Source organism: Erinaceus europaeus, chromosome 4, assembly GCF_950295315.1.
Source record: "Erinaceus europaeus chromosome 4, mEriEur2.1, whole genome shotgun sequence".
Lineage (NCBI taxonomy): Eukaryota > Metazoa > Chordata > Mammalia > Eulipotyphla > Erinaceidae > Erinaceus > Erinaceus europaeus.
Genome location: NC_080165.1, coordinates 142,930,516 through 142,947,855, shown reverse-complemented (window position 1 = coordinate 142,947,855; position 17,340 = coordinate 142,930,516). Strand labels below are relative to the sequence as shown.

Below are 17,340 nucleotides of genomic sequence, written 5' to 3'. Positions count from 1 at the left end.
CGAGCCTGAACTGCCAGGTGTCTTATCAGGTGTCCCAGGCAGTGTCGCTTAACATAGTTTATTTGTCTCCATCCTGTTGGGAAAGAACGGGTGTTGAACCTCCTTATTTATTTATAGCAAAGTCTAGGTGCATCTGAGATCTATAGAGATCATATGTACTAAACATTTCTTTATTATTGCATAGAGACAGAGAGAGATTGAGAGATAGAGAGGGGAAGAGACAGGCAGACGCCTGCAGCCCTGCTTCACCACTCGTGAAGCTTTGCCCACTGCGGGTGGGGACCTGGGGCTTGAACCTGGGTCCTTGCACACCGTAATGTGTGCGCATAACCAGGTGCGCCACCGCCTGGCCCCTTAATTTTTTTTTTTAAAGTGGGCTGTCTATAGGTTGCAGGACTTGCATGCCAGGTGACCTGCTTTCTGTGTGTCTGTTTGCCTGCCTCTATCGCTGTAAAGAAAGCAAGTTTTGGGGGGTCGGGCGGTAGCGCAATGGGTTAAGGGGAGTCGCTTTACAGGCGGTGAAGCAGGTCTGCAGGTGTCTGTCTCTTCCCCTCTCTGTCTTGCCCTCCTCTCTCCATTTCTCTCTGTCCAATTCAACAATGACGACATCCATAACAACAACAATAATAACTACAACAATAAAAAAGGGCAACAAAAGGGAATAAATAAATATTTTTTAAAAATAGAGGAAGGAAGGAAACTATAGATAGCCCAATCTGGCTAGGGTTGCCATGTCAGAGCTAGTTGCATTCTTTTGCACATGGCTATCAAGTTTCCTCAACACCATTTTTTAAATTTTATTAGTGATTTAATATTGATTTACAAGATTACATGTCAACAGAGGTATAATTCCACACCATTCCCACCACTAGAGTTCTGAATCCCCAATCCCTCCATTGCAAGCTACCAGAGTTCTCCTAAGGTTGCAGACATAGGTTTAACCATCATCTCTACAACTATCTGTCTACATTTGTAGACAACTGCCCCCTTTTTATGCCAGGTCCAGTCCTCTCTTCCCCTCCAAGCCACTCATGACCCTATTACTACATCCAGGTATCCCTCCCCTTTTCTCCCCTCTCTCTCTGGGTGCTGATGGAGCAGGAGTTCAGAGCCCTCTTATCCTCTTCCTCTTATCACTTCTCCCCCTCTGAGAGTATGGATCAAAATTGTTGTGGGGGTGCAGAAGGTAGGAGTTCTGGCTTCTGTGATTGCTTCTCCACTGGACGTGGGTGTTGGCAGATGGATCCACACCCCCAGACTGTTTCTATTTTTTCCTAGTGGGGTAGAGCTCAGGAGATGCAAAGTTCCAGGACACATTGGTGAGGTCATCTGCCCAGGGAAGTCAAGATGAATAATGGAAGCATCTTCAAACTTCGCTCAACACCATTTATTAAAGATACTTTTCATCATTTTTAGGTACTTGGCTTCTTTATCACACATTAACTGTGCATTTGGTGATCAGTTATTTCTGGGACATTGATTCCATTCCACTGATATTCATGTAATGGGTGGCTAAGAAAGTTATATGTGCGTACAATGGAATACTGTTTACAGCTATTTAAAATAATCTGCTTGGTCTCAGCTTGGATGGAACTTGAAGGAATCCAAGTGAGATCAGCCAAAGGTAAGCAAAAGGAGAAGGACAAATACTGGATAGTCTCACTTACAGATGGAACTATAGCCAAAACACACTTTCAGTAGTTTTGGGTGCTTCAACTCCATTAGCAAAGGAAATTAAATCAAGAGTAAACAAGTAGAGTTACAGAAAACCAAAAACCATCTTCACTGCAAAAGAAACTATCAATAAAACTAAAAGACACCTTGGTGGATGGAGGAAACATTCACATATCAGACATCTGGTGAACAGTTGATATCCAGGATAAACAGAGAATCAGAAAACTCAAAAGAAAATGGGCAGAAGAGCTGAACAGACAATTCAGCCAAGCAGACGGACAGCTGATCAAACAGGCATACAGAAAGTGCCCATCGCCCCAGATCACATCAAATGGATGGGGTTTACAGTCAACAATATTCATACCCCTTTCCCACATTAGGGAGCTCCTCTCTTCCCTGATCCAGCTTTCTGGTCCTTTTTCCAGCCATGACATCATCTCCCCAGACAATAACTTGGATCCACCTGCATATCAGATTTCAGGCTCGGGGCAAAAAGGAAAAGAAAAAAAAAAAACTAGTATAGCCACCAGCCCTTTGGAATTTAACTAAAATATGCCTACTAGCTATCTACAAAATGGAGGGCCCCCCAACTCTTCATCTGCACTATTCCAGCTCTTAGGTCCATGATTGGTCAGCAATTTGTTTGGCTTTGTATGTTAACTCTCTTGTTAACCACCAGGTTCCAGATGCTAGCAGGATGCCAACCAGACTTCCCTGGACAGACAACCCCACCAATGTGTCCTGGAGCTCCGCTTCCCCAGAGACCTTCCCCACTAGGGAAAGAGAGAGACAGGCTGGGGAGTCGGGCTGTAGCGCAGAGGGTTAAGCGCAGGTGGCACAAAGCACAAGGACCGGCATAAGGATCCTGGTTCGAACCCCGGCTCCCCACCTGCAGGGGAGTCGCTTCACAGGCGGTGAAGCAGGTCTGCAGGTGTCTATCTTTCTCTCCTCCTCTCTGTCTTCCCCTCCTCTCTCCATTTCTCTCTGTCCTATCCAACAACAACGACAACAACAATAATAACTACAACAATAAAACAACAAGGGCAACAAAAGGGAATAAATAAATAATATAAATATAAAAAATATATATTAAAAAAGAGAAAGAGAGAGGCTGGGAGTATGGGTAGACCTGTCAGCAGGGAAGCAACTACAGAAGCCTTCTGCATCCCATAATTACAGAAGCCTTCTGCATCCCACAATGACCTTGAGTCCATACTCCCAGAGAGATAAAGAATAAGAAAGCTATCGGGAGAGGATGGGATATGGGCTTCTGGTGGTGGGAATTGTGCAAAGCTGAACCCCTCTTATCCTATGGTTTTGTCAATGTTTCTTTTTTATAAATAAAAAAATTTTAAAAAGGTGCTCATCCCTGCAGGTGAAGAGGGGGCTCAAACCCAGACCCTTGAGCATGGTGATGTGCGTACCAGGTCAGGTGCACCACCTGTGAAGATCCGTTATGAACTTGCAGTCAAGTTGTGGCTGAGGCTGCAGTCTCACTCATCATCTAGTTTCTCTTCTGGATTTGTGGAGTCTTCACTCTAGCAGCGGTGGCGCACCTGGCTAAGCTCACACTTTAAAGTATGCAAGGACCCAGGTTCAAGCTCCTCGGGCCCCCTGCAGGGGAAAAGCTTTGCAAATGGTGAAGCAGGGCTGCAAGTGTCTCTGTCTCTCTCCCTCTCTGTCTCCTCCAGCCTCTCATTTTCTCTCTGTCTCTATGCAATAATAAATAAATTTTAAAGAGAGAGAAACATATTGCCCAGCTCACTTTTGTGGCTGTTGGCAGATCTTGGTTCCTTATTGCATAGTCCACTCTAGCATGACTCCTCGTGACACAGAATCGACTTCATGCAGCGTGAGCATCCCCACAGACAGTCAACAGAGAACCGCAGGTGTTGTGGGGTTGGAGGGGACTCCAAATATTGAGAGCAGCTGTTGGCCCAATTGTTCCTTGTTTCATGAGGATATTTCCACCTGTGCCCACCCTGTGATAACTATAGAAAGGTGGGACGAGAAGTAATCGAGGTCGCAGACTCTTCCTTTGCTTGAAAGGGTGTCGGCGGCCCAAGCTTAAGCTTGATAATAAAGGCTCTGGCTATTGCATGTGATTCTGGTCTTCTTTGTGTGAGATCAGGACTCAAACTTCTGGGCATAACAGTGTGAGTCATGGCCTTTGATAATCTAACCTGGGAAGCGACATCCCATCTCTTTTGTCATGTTCAGAAGCAAGTCAGTAAATCCAGTCCATACTCAAGCAATACACAATTACAGAAATATCGGGGGTATTGGCAGTCATTTTTAGAAGCGGCTACTTCAGGTAAGTGCATATTCAAATAAACAACATTGAGGACAAGAATAATTTTAAGTATCATGTAGTAAATACTTGTTGTAAATCAAGTGTCAGAGGTCAGGAGATGGCACACTTGGTTGGGCACACACATTACAGTGCACAAGGATGCAGGTTTAAGCCCCTGGTCCTCACCTGCAGGGGGAAAGCTTTGGAGTGGTGAAGCAGGGCTGTGGATATCCTTCTATCTCTCTCTCTCTCTCTCTCTCTCTCTCTCTCTCTTGACCTCCCTATCTCCCTCTCCCCTCTCAATTTCTATCCAATAATAAGTAGATAAAATATATTTTAAATAGCATTAAAATAAAATTAAAATTAATTTTTCTTATTACTTATTGTTTGTTGCCCATTTAATTTCCTGGGATATAAAGTTTGCTAGAGAAATTTGTAAAAGATGCTTTTTCTACACGTGTCTTTTTAATATAAAATTTAAGCATGTCTCCAAGTAAGTCATATTCCCTGTGCGGGTAACAGTAGAAGCAGAAAGAAGCAAATGTTACCTACCAACAAGGTAGGGCATGTGAATGTCCATAGCTCAGGGAAGTGGACGTTCTTCAATTTATCTACGGCAACGTTAGGATAAGTACCTAACGTACGTTTATCATCCTTCTGCTATGCTTACTCGAAGACCTGCCCAATGCTAAATTGTTGTCTTTTCTTCTTTTGTAAACTATTTTATTTTCTGCCCAAGTATAATTCTGCCATTACTCTATTCAAAGAAAGTCATTTCATCTCCCCTGTACTGATTGATATCTTAATTATCCAGTTCTTACCTGCTGCGTCCACCTCAGCTCTGCATAAAGAAAGGAGAGCTGAGCTTTCTGTATGTGAATGAGAAAACCAGAAACAGGGTTAATCTCTTCTAAAAAATGACCCACCAAAGAAAGAAATCACACACCAAAAAACAAAACAAGCTATTAAGGAAAAGAAAAAAAACTGTTCTGATGATCTGAGTCCCATGGAGAGAATAGTTTGCCTCTTGGTTTCTTTTTCTTAGTCTGCTAATTTTTTTAAATTAAATATTTTTATATATTTATTTTTATTTATTTATTCCCTTTTGTTGCCCTTGTTGTTTTATTGTTGTAGTTATTATTGTTGTCATTGTTGTTGGATAGGACAGAGAGAAATGGAGAGGGGAGGGGGAAGACAGAGAGAGGGAGAGAAAGACAGACACCTGCAGACCTGCTTCACCGCTTGTGAAGCGACACCCCTGCAGGTGGGGAGCCAGGGCTTGAACCAGGATCCTTATGCGGGTCCTTGTGCTTAGCGCCACCTGTGCTTAACCCGCTGCGCTACAGCCCGACTCCCTGCTAATGTTTTTAAAGACTATGAGAACTATTTAAAAATAATCGGTTATTTTCTTCAAATTTTGAAAACACCATTATTTTGGACTTCCATCATTAATTACAAAATATATTTATTTGAGGGACTGATTACTTAGCTTTGTAACAAATAAATATGCATAGAAAGACACATATAAATCTTGGATTTGTGAGATATGAACCAAGATTTTGTGTTTGCTTTTCTAGATCATGTCGATTTGATTCTCTGACTCCAGAAACTAGATGCTCTGTGCATTTGAGGATAACTACTGTCTATCTTTTAGAAACAATAATATAGGACGGAATTTACCAATATTTTTCTGTCAAGGCAGTCCACTTTTTGGATCTCTTAAAGTTTCAAGAAGCAGAAACCAATTCAAGTTGCCTAAGTAAAAAGTGGAAAATGGGGCAAGGGGGGCAGCATAATGGTTATTCTAAAAGACTTTCAAGCTTGAGGCTCTGAAGTCCAAGGTTCAATTCCCTACACCACCATAAACCAAATCTGAGCAGTGCTCTGGTCTGTCTCTCTGTCTTTCTTTGTATTTCTCACTTATTAAAATAAGCTATATTAATAAAATACAATGTGGAAAATGTTAAGGATGAAGTCAACCCTATGTCTTAGAATGAGCCTGAAACTACCTACCAGGCTTTCCTTATATCATTGTTTACCTTTGTGTGCTTCTTCTCTCCTTTTCCTTTATTTATTGAAGAGGTGATAGAGTACAGCACAGTCGTTGGCACATGGGTTCTGTATTTCTTTAACTAACCAGCCTTCATTATGGAAAACATAGTGTGTATCACCTGCATTCAGTCCAGGTTAGACAAAGACTAGACCTCTTACTTCGGACCCCAGGTTTTCCAAGGCTAAATCATTTGAACAATGAACTCAGGCTAGCCAGGATAAGTCCTTAGAGGTCATAAAGTATAGCCATGTTTGCTTGGAGGTGATCTTGTGACTATGAGGAGTGGAGGAGACGGAAAGGGGGAGCCCCATGGCAAACTAAGTAAGTACCCACTGCAAGGCCCTTTTCTTACTCTAAATTCAATCTTGAACAGTAGCCTAGTTACTAGTGTCCATTCTGGAGAACAGGAAGTGGTTGTTACTATCGTACGAAAACCAACGCTTGGTCGGGTGGGGTGGTACGCCTGGTTGAGCACACGTTATAAAGGGCACGGACCTGGGTCCCCACCTGCAGGGGGAAAGCTTTGCTAGTGGTGAAGCAGGGCTGCAGGTGTCTCTCTGTCTCTCTCCCTCACTATCTCCCACTCAATTTCTGGCTGTCTCTATCTAGTAAATAAAGATAAGAAAATAAATAAAAGAAAAAGATTTTAACATTAATATAAATTGTTTACCTCTAAAAAGGAAAGAGAGAAAAAGGAAGGAAGGAAGGAAGGAAGGAAGGAAGGAAGGAAGGAAGGAAGGAAGGAAGGAAGGAAAAAGAACCTTTATTGGTAAGACAATAACTTGCAAGTCAGAGAGTGGAGACCAACACAGCCTTGTAGAACCAGCTGGAAGAAGCTTGGCTTTCTATAGAACAGGGTGAAGACAGGAAGTCGGACAGTAGCACAGCAGGTTAAGCGCAGGTGGTGCAAAGCGCAAGGACCGGCTTAAGAATCCCGGTTTGAGCCCCCAGCTCCCCACTTGCAGGGGAGTCACTTCACAAGCAGTGAAGCAGGTGTCTTTCTTTCTTTCTCTCCCCCTTTCTGTCTTCCCCTCCTCTCTCCATTTCTCTCTGTCCTATCCAGCAATGACAACATCAATAACAATGACAACTACAACAATAAAAAAGGGCAACAAAAGGGAGTAAGTGAATAAATAAATATTAAAAAAATAAATTCACAATGAACATTCGTAATCTTACATCACAAGCATCTCAAGTGTAGAGAGACATCATCAAGGCTGTGTTCAGTGTGAGGAGTCGATGTCACTGTCTCAGGCACTTTCATTAACCAGTTCTTTTATTTTTTTATTTTTTATTTATAAAAAGGAAACACTGACAAAACCATAGGATAAAAGGGGTACAACTCCACACAATTCCCACCACCAGATCTCTCTATCTCATCCCCTCCCCTGATAGCTTTCCTATTCTTTATCCCTCTGGGAGTATGGACCCAAGGTCATTATGGGATGCAGAAGGTGGAAGGCCTGGCTTCTGTAGTTGCTTTCATTAACCAGTTCTGTCCCAGCAGTGGTGTTGGGTCTTTACCAGCACAAAGGTATTTTCAAAGCTCTCTTTCCAATCTGAGCTAAAAGACTATAGCCGTGTGAGCCCCTGGTCAGTTTGCTTTGCTCTCTTAGCCACAGAAAGTCCATCTTAGTTTTGATGAGAAGGAAAGGGAACACGAAGTGGTGGTTATTTGATCATTGTATTGTAGTGAGGAACAGGAGGAGTGTTGAAGCAGTTAGACCTTTAGGGATCCCTTTAATTTATATCCAAAATATGTGTGTGTGTGTGTGTGTGTGTGTGTGTGTGTGTGTGTGTGTGTGTGTGTGTGTGTGTGTTTGAAATATAAACTCATTATCTGGAACATTCTTGCCAAAAAGATTAAATTAACTGTGCAAATTTATCCCTGGGTTTTGAGCCATCTTCAGATATACATTAGGAGTCATTCTGCATATTGAACTCGATTATCATAGTGGCTGAAATAACCGTACTGCACCACAACTCAGTTGCTTGTATGATGTAAATCAGTGGGTCCCATACCAAGACTCCTAGATACTGAGGAGTCTGTGAGGGAAGAAGTGAAGGTTCACAAGCCATCTCCAGGATTTCAGGAAGGCTAAAGGAAGCAGTAATCTTACGCCACACAAAGCTGCGATATGCTATCCCAAAACATCGGTTTCTCTGTTTTAGAAGAGGGATTTCATCAAGTCAGGGCAGCAACCCTGTTACTCCCCACCTTTTTTTATTATTATTTTTAAAAGGAGACATTCGCAAAGTACAAGGACCGGCATAAGGATCCCGGTTTGAGCCCCCGGCTCCCCTCCTGCAGGGGAGTCGCTTCACAGGTGGTGAAGCAGGTCTGCAGGTGTCTGTCTTTCTCTCCCCCTCTCTGTCTTCCCCTCCTCTCTCCATTTCTCTCTGTCCTATCCAACAACGACATCATCAACAATGACAACAATAACTACAATAACAATGAAAAACAACAAGGACAACAAAAGGGAAAATAAAAAAAATAATTTAAAAAAGGAGACATTAACAAAAAGACAAGAAGAGTACAACGCCGCACAGTTCCCACCACCAGCTCTCCGTATCCACCCCTCCCCTGACAGCTTTCCCATTCTCTAGCCCTCTGGGAGCGTGGACCCAGGGTCATTGTGGGATGCAGAAGGTGGAAGGTCTGGCTTCTCTAATTGCTTCCCCGCTGAACATGGGCGTTGACTGGTTGATCCATACTCCCAGCCTGTCTCTCTCTTTCCCTAGTAGGGGGAGTAGAGCTCCAGGACACATTGGTGGGGTTGTCTGTCCAGGGAAGTCTGGTCTGTATCCTGCTGGCATCCGGAACCTGGTGGCTGAAAAGAGAGTTAACATACAAAGCCAAACAAATTGTTGAACAATCATGGACCTAAAAGCTGGAATAGCGCAGATGAAGTGTTGGGGGGGGTACTCACTGTAGACTATTGTGTACTTCTGCTTTCAGGTATATATTTTGCCCTAGTTTATGGATACGTGTGAACATATGCTCGATCTCAGGGGACCTGGTCTCTATCTAGGTTTTGGGACTTTGTTAGGAAGGGAACCACCTGGAATGGAATTAGAGAATCCTATGAAAGGAAAGGTCTCACCTGAGTAATGAAGCTGAAGGGTTGTCATTCCACACCTGAAGTCTCTGGACACAGTCTGAAGTGAAGCATGCTGGGGTGGACTCCCCGCCTTTAAGCTCTGGTTTCAGGCAGATAGAAAGAATGATAATGGCACATGGCACATGGCGCGGAGCACAAGGACCGGCAGAAGGAACCCAGTTCGAGCCCCCGGCTCCCCACCTACAGGGAGGTCGCTTCACAGGCGGTGAAGCAGGTCTGCAGGTGTCTTTCTCTCCCCCTCTCCATCTTCTCCTCCTCTCTCCATTTCTCTCTGTCCTATCTAACAACGACGACATCAATAACAACAATAACTGCAATAACAATAAAAAACAAGGGCAATAAAAGGGAAAATAAATAAATAAATATTTTTAATTAAAAAAAAAGAAGAAATCATGATCATGGAGCCAGGTGGTTGCACACATGGTTGAGAGCACACATCATAGTGCACAAGGGCCTGGGTTCGAGTCTGGCTGCTACCTAAAGAGGAGAAGCTTCATGAGCAGTGAAATCATGCTCGCAAGGGCCTCTCTTTCTGTGTCCCTGTCTCCCCATTCTCTCTTGATTTATCTGTCTTTAGCCAAAATAAATAAATGACGTTTTGATTTTTAATTTTATTTATTTATTTATTTATTTATAGAGACAGAAGTTGAGGGGGGAGATAGAGAGGGAGAGAGACAGAGAGAGAGACCTGAAGCCCTGCTTCACCTCTTGCAAAGCTTCCTCCTTGCAGGTGGGGACCAGAGGCTCGAACCCAGGTCCTTACGCAGTGTAACATGTGCGATCAACCAGGTGCATCACCACCTTGCCCCCATAAATAGCACCTCCTAAAAAGCAAGATGGAAGGAAGCTGGGCGGTAGTGCAGCGGGTTAAGCGCAGGTGGCGCAAAGCACAAGGACCAGTGGAAGGATCCTGGTTCGAGCCCCCGGCTCCCCACCTGTAGGGAAGTCGCCTCACAGGCGGTGAAGCAGGTCTGCAGGTGTCTTTCTCTCCCCCTCTCTGTCTTCCCCTCCTCTCTCCATTTCTTTCTGTCCTATCCAACAACAACAATAATAATAATAACTAGAACAATAAAAACCAAGGGCAACAAAAGGGAACAAATAAGAAAGCAAGATGGAGGGCCAAGCGGCACCTCAGCGGGCTAAGCGCACAGACCGGCGTATGGAAGCCCCCTTTGAGCCCCTGACTTCCCACCTTCAGAGGGTGTGGTGAAGTAGATCTGCAGGTGTCTCTCTCTCTCTCTCGCTCTCTGTCTTCCCCTCCTCTCTCAATTAACAGCAGCAACAACAATGGCAACAAAATGGAAAAAATGTCCTTGGAGATCAGTGGATTTGTAGCACAGGAACTGAGCCCCAGCGATAACCCTGAGGGCAAAAAAAAAAAAAAAAAGCAAGATAGAGACAGACAGCCACAAACAGGTACAGACAGAGCACAAGTAAGAGATATAATCATGGGGGTCTGACGGTAGCACGGCTGGTTAAGCGCAGGTGGCACAAAGCGCAAGGACTGGCAAGGATCCAGGTTCGGGGGTCCGGCTCTCCTCCTGCAGGAGAGTCACTTCACAGGCGGTGAAGCCGGTTTGCAGGTTCTTCTTCTTCTTCTAGCGTTTGCCCTTCTTCCGTAGCCAGTCAACAGCATCAGGTTGAGCCTGATGTCAAGTTTCGAGACCTCCTTTGAATCTGGAGAGGTGGCAGTCGTTGACTATATGGGTCATAGTCTGTCTGGAGCCGCAGGGGCAGTTCGGGTCATCTCTGGCTCCCCAGTGATGGAACATAGCGCTGCACCGGCCATGGCCTGTTCGATAGCGATTGAGGAGGGCCCCATCATAATGTGCTAGGTCAAAGCCGGGTTGACGCTTACAGGGGTCTGTGATGAGGTGTTTGTTCTTTACCTCAGCTGACTGCCAACTCTGTTTCCAAGAGTCTGGAACAGAGAAGTTCCATGTAGGCATAGGGGACCAGATTGGGTGACGAGACGTCAAGCGTTGGACAGGGTGGGCGAAGATATCCGCGTATATTGGCAGGACCGGTCGAGCGTAGACGTGGGAAATGAACTTAGATGATGCCGCATCCCGACGAATATCTGGCGGGGCGATGTTGCTAAGAACTGGCAGCCATGGAACCGGGGTGGAACAGATGGTTCCAGAAATGATCCTCATGGAGGAGTATAATTTGGAATCGACCAAGTGGACATGGGGGCTACGGAACCATCCTGGGGCACAGTATTCTGCAGTGGAATAGCATAATGCCAGAGAGGATGATCGTAGTGTGGAAGCGCTCGTGCCCCATGAGGAGCTGGCCAGTCTTGCAATGATGTGATTCCTCGCGCCCACCTTTGCTGCAGTTTTTATGAGACGTTTGTGAAATGGCAGAGTGCGATCGAGAGTAACGCCAAGATAGACTGGCTGGGCTTCATGCCGGATTCTCGTACCGCCAAGCTGCACATTAAGCTCACGCGAGGCCGAGGCATGGTGTAGATGGAAAACAGATGATACCGTTTTTGCAGTGCTAGGGATTAGTCGCCATTTTTTACAGTAATCAGATATCAGAGACATGTCTTTCATGAGTGTTTTCTCGAGGATGTCAAACTTGGATGCCTGAGTTGCACAGCAGATGTCATCGGCGTAGATGAACTTCCTTGAAGAAGTTTCTGGGAGGTCATTGATGTAAATATTAAATAGCGTAGGAGCCAGAACAGAGCCCTGGGGGAGGCCACTTGAGACAGGTTTGCAGTGTCTGTCTTTCTCTCCCCTACTCTGTCTTCCCCTCCTCTCTCCATTTATCTCTGTCCTATCCAACAATGACGACATCATCAACAACAACAATAATAATAACTACAACAATAAAAGACCAGGGCAATAAAAAGAGAATAAATATTTTTTAAAGATAGAGAGAGATAATCGTTCAATCATTCATCACTTTAATGACAGAGACCTGTGAGTAGTAACTTTTTTTTTTTTTAGCAATTCTCTACCTTTAGGAGTGAATTCTGGGTCCCCTGTGTATGAATGTCAGGACCTTGCACATTTAGAACTCTCTGCAAGTCCTCCTCTCCATAACGATCACATGCACCAGGCAATTTCTCTGTTCCAGCCCATGATTAGGACCTCTGGAACCAAATGAAAGAGCTAGATTGACAGGAAAGAGTTCTAAGTAGTAATTCTCCTACTTATAGTCCAAGTGTCAGAAATCTTTTAAACCCTAAGTAGTTATACTCATAATTGTTTGAAATCTACTTTGGAGCAGAGCCATGTTTCTTCCTATAGCCCCCCAAATGTCAGTAGGTCATTTTTAGCAGCCTCAAACTCTTCCCTCTACCTCACCAAAGTGTGAACCTTTACACTAAGTCGCTATTCCATCACACCCTTCAGAAAAGTAATTAATCCCAATTCAGATGAGAAGACCCATAATTGCAAGATCATCTTTGAATATGCCCTCTACTTCAGTCTTGGAAATGATATATCTAAATTTGAAGAAAAAAAAAAGTTACTGGGGTCAGATTCAGTAATGAAGGCATAAATTCTAATAGTAAGTGTCAGAATTTTTTGTTGTTGTTTTGGATTTTTTTTAAAAGAATTTATTTATTTATTCACAAGAAAGATAGGAGGAGAGAAAGAATCAGCCATTACTCTGGTACATGTGCTGCTGGGGATCGAACTCAGGACCTCATGCTTGAGAGTCTAGTGCCTTAGCCACTGAGTCACCTCCCAGACCACTTAGAATTTTTTAAAAGAGAGACAGAGGGAGAGGAAGACTCCGGAGCTCTACTGTGGCATTTGTAGTGCCAGGGATCAAGCCTGATGGCTCAGACATGCAGGGACAGCATTCTACCAGTGTGCTCCCTCCCCAGTCTGCACTGCTCATATATTCAAGATTGATTTAGACATGATAGCCAAATCACTTCCCCAAGTGGCTTTTTTTAAATAATTTTTAAAAATATATTTTGCTGTGCAGATGTCCCCTCAGACTCTGCCACTTCCCACAAGAGTTAATACGGTATTCTCTAGTGCCTTTCCCAACCAATCCTGTCCCGACACGCCAGTCCTGGCTGTTGCCCTATAAAAAGCCCTCCTACTTCTGCCCCCCTCTCTCTTGCCCATTTTTTACCTCAGTGACTGAAGGGTGGTGCACTTAGCGGGAGATGGCCATTTTTGGCTAGCTCCATGTGGCCCGACCGCTACGCTCTCACCCAACCCTGAGGTGCCTGTGCGAATAAAGATTTGTGTTCCCTCTTCACTCTGGATCCTCTTATCCTCTCTCCTCTGCGTCCCGCCGCCACAAAATGAAAATATTTATTTACTAATTCCCTTTTGTTGCCCTTTTTAAAAATATTTTATTTATTTTAATGAGAGATACAGAAAGAGGGAGAGAGACCAGAGCACTGCTCAGCTCTGGCTTATGGTGGTGCTGAGGATTGAACCTGGAACCTTGGAGCCTCAGCATGAAAGACTCTGTGTATAACCATTGTGCTATCTCCCTAGCCCTTGTTTTTTTTGTTGTAGTTATTATTGTTGTCATTGTTGTTGGATAGGACAGAGAGAAATGGAGAGAGGAGGGGAAGACAGAGGGGGAGAGAAAGACAGACACCTGCAGACCTGCTTCACCACCTGTGAAGCGACTCCCCTGCAGGTAGGGACCTGGGGCTCGAACTGGGATCCTTACGCAGGTCCTTGCGCTTTGCACCACCTGCACTTAACCGGCTGCCCTACTGCCCAACTCCCACCAAATGACTTTTTTTTTATTTCTTTTTTTTTTCACCGCTTGTAATTTTTTTTTAATTTTTCTTTTATTTATTTTTATTTTTTATTGGGGAATTAATGTTTTATATTCAACAGTAAATACAATAGTTTGTACATGCATCACATTCCCCAGTTTCCCATTTAACAATACAACCCCCACTATGTCATTTATCATCCTTCATGGACCTGTATTCTCCCCACCCACCCACCCACCCCATAGTCTTTTACTTTGGTGTGATATGCCAATACCATTTCAGGTCCTACTTGTGTTTTGTTTTTTTTTCTTCTGATCTTGTTTTTCAACTTCTGCCTGAGAGTGAGATCATCCCATATTCATCCTTCTATTTCTGACTTATTTCACTTAACATTAATTTTTCAAGCTCCATCCAAGATCAGCTGAAAACGGTGAAGTCACCATTTTTTTTTCTCTCTTTTTTTTAAATAATTTATTTCTTTATTGGGGAATTAATGTTTTACATTCAACAGTAAATACAATAGTTTGTACATGCATAACATTCCCCAGATTCCCATTTAACAATACAACCCCCACTATGTCATTCATCATCTTTCATGGACCTGTATTCTCCCCACCCACCCACCCACCCCAGAGTCTTTTACTTTGGTGTAATACTCCAATTCCATTTCAGGTTCGACTTGTGTTTTCTTTTCTAATCTTGTTTTTCAACTTCGGCCTAAGAGTGAGATCATCCCATATTCATCCTTCTGTTTCTGAAGTCACCATTTTTTACAGCTGAGTAGTATTCCATTGTGTATATAGACCACAACTTGCTCAGCCACTCATCTGTTGTTGGACACCTGGCTTGCTTCCAGGTTTTGGCTATTACAAATTGTGCTGCTAAGAATATATGTGTACACAGATCTTTTTGGATGGATGTGTTGGGTTCCTTAGGATATATCCCCAGGAGAGGAATTGCAGGATCACAGGGTAAGTTTATTTCTAGCCTTCTGAGAGTTCTCCAGACTATTCTCCACAGAGGCTGGACCAATTTACATTCCCACCAGCAGTGTAGGAGGGTTCCTTTGACCCCACACCCTCTCCAGCATTTGCTGCTGTTACCTTTTCTGACATATGACATTCTCACAGGAGTGAAGTGGTATCTCATTGTTGTCTTGATTTGCATTTCTCTGACAATCAGAGACTTGGAGCATTTTTCCATGTATTTCTTGGCCTTTTGGATCTCTTCTGTGGTGAATATTCTGTCCATGTCCTCTCCCCATTTTTGGATGGGGTTATTTGTTGTCTTGTTGAGTTTGGCAAGCTCTTTATATATGTTTGTTATTAAACTCTTGTCTGATGTATGGCATGTAAAGATCTTCTCCCATTCTGTGAGGGGTCTCTTGGTTTGGGTAGTGGTTTCTTTTGCTGTGAAAGCTTTTTAATTTGATGTAGTCCCATAGATTTATACTTGCCCTAGTCTTCTTTATAATTGGATTTCTTTCATTGAAGATGTCTTTAAAATTTATGCGGAAAACAGTTCTGCCAATATTTTCCTCTAAGTATCTGATAGTTTGTGGTCTAACATCCAAGTCCTTGATCCACTTGGAATTTACTTTTGTATTTGGTGAAATACAGTGGTTCAGTTTCATTCTTCTGCATGTTTCAACCCATTGTTTCCAACACCATTTGTTGAAGAGACTCTGATTTCCCCTTGTAATAGTCTGGGCCCCTTTGTCAACGATTAGATGTCCATAGGTGTGGGGACTCACTTCTGGGCTCTCAATTCTATTCCACTGGTCAGTGTGTCTATTCATGTTCCAGTACCAAGCAGTTTTGATGACAATGGCCTTATAATGCAATTTGAGATCTGGGAGTGTGATGCCTCCAGTTCTGTTCTTTTTTCTCAAGATTGTTTTGGCAATTCTAGGTCTTTTCTGGTTCCAGATAAACATTTGTAGCATTTTTTCTATTCTCCTAAAAAATGTGCTTGGGATCTTGATGGGGATAGCATTAAATTTGTAGATGGCTCTGGGTAGTATATTCATTTTGATGATGTTAATTCTACCAACCCATGAACATGGAATATCTTTCCACTTCTTTGTGTCTTTTTCAATTTCTTTGAGTAGTGACTCATAATTTTCAGCATACAAGTCTTTCACTTCTTTGGTTAGGTTCATTCCTAGATATTTTATTGTTTTTGTTGCCATAGTAAAAGGAACTGATTTCTGGATTTCAATTTCTTCTAACTTAGTGTTTGCATAGAGGAATGCCACTGACTTTTGAATGTTAATTTTATAGCCTGACACCTTACTGTATTGCCTGATGATTTCCAAAAGCTTCTTGCTGGATTCCTTAGGTTTTTCCATGTATACTATCATGTCATCTGCAAATAAGGACAGTTTGACTTCTTCTCTTCCAATATGTATCCCTTGAATTCCTTGCTCCTGCCTGATTGCTATGGCAAGAACTTCCAACACTATGTTGAATAGTAATGGTGATAGTGGGCAGCCCTGTCTAGTACCTGATCTGAGGGGAAATGCTTCCAGTTTTTCACCATTGAGTATGATGTTGGCTGTAGGTTTGCTATATATAGACTCCACTATCTTCAGGAATTTTCCATCTATTCCCATTTTTTGTAGTGTTTTGATCATAAAGGGATGTTGGATTTTGTCAAAGGCTTTCTCTGCATCAACTGATAAGACCATGTGGTTTTTGGTCTTGCTTTTGTTGATGTGGTGGATCACATTGATTGATTTACATATATTAAATCAACCTTGCATGACTGGGATAAACCCCACTTGGTCATGATGAACAATCTTTTTGATATACTGCTGTATCCGGTTGGCTAGAATTTTGTTCAATATTTTCACATCTATGTTCATCAGAGATATTGGTCTGTAGTTTTCTTTTTTGGTTGTGTCCCTGTCTGCTTTTGGTATCAGAGTGATGTTGGCTGCATAGAAGCTGGCAAGGAGTACTCCAGTATCTTCAATCTTCTGGAAGACTTTTAAAAGTAGAGGTATTATTTCTTCTTTGAAGGTTTTGTAGAATTCATTTATAAAACCATCTGGTCCAGGACTTTTATTTTTGGGGAGATTTTTGATAACTGTTTCAATTTCATTGGCTGTGATGGGCCTGTTCATGTTATCCACTTCCTCTTTACTTAGTTTTGGAAGTTAGTAGGTATCTATGAAATCGTCCATTTCTTCCAGGTTCTCTAGCTTGGTGGCATATAGTTGTTCATAGAAGCCTCGCATGATATGTTGAATTTCTGCAGTGTCTGTTGTGATATCTCCTCTTTCATTTAGTATCCAATTTATTTGGGTCTTCTCCCTTTTTTGTTTTGTGAGTCTGGCTAAAGGTTTGTCGATTTTGTTCACTCTTTCGAAGAACCAACATTTACTTTCGTTGATCTTTTCTATGGTTTTCTTATTTTCAATGTTATTTATTTCTGCCCTAACTTTAGTGATTTCTGTCCTTCTGGTTGCTTTAGGGTTTCTTTG

At 42.9% G+C, this 17,340-nt stretch overlaps 1 protein-coding gene across 1 annotated transcript in view; it reads right to left on the bottom strand.

Moving 5' to 3' along the window:
• Window positions 1-17,340, bottom strand: part of OSTM1 (osteoclastogenesis associated transmembrane protein 1) — a 93,852-nt gene that overhangs the window by 29,733 nt on the left and 46,779 nt on the right. The gene's annotated exons all lie outside the window — the stretch shown is intronic.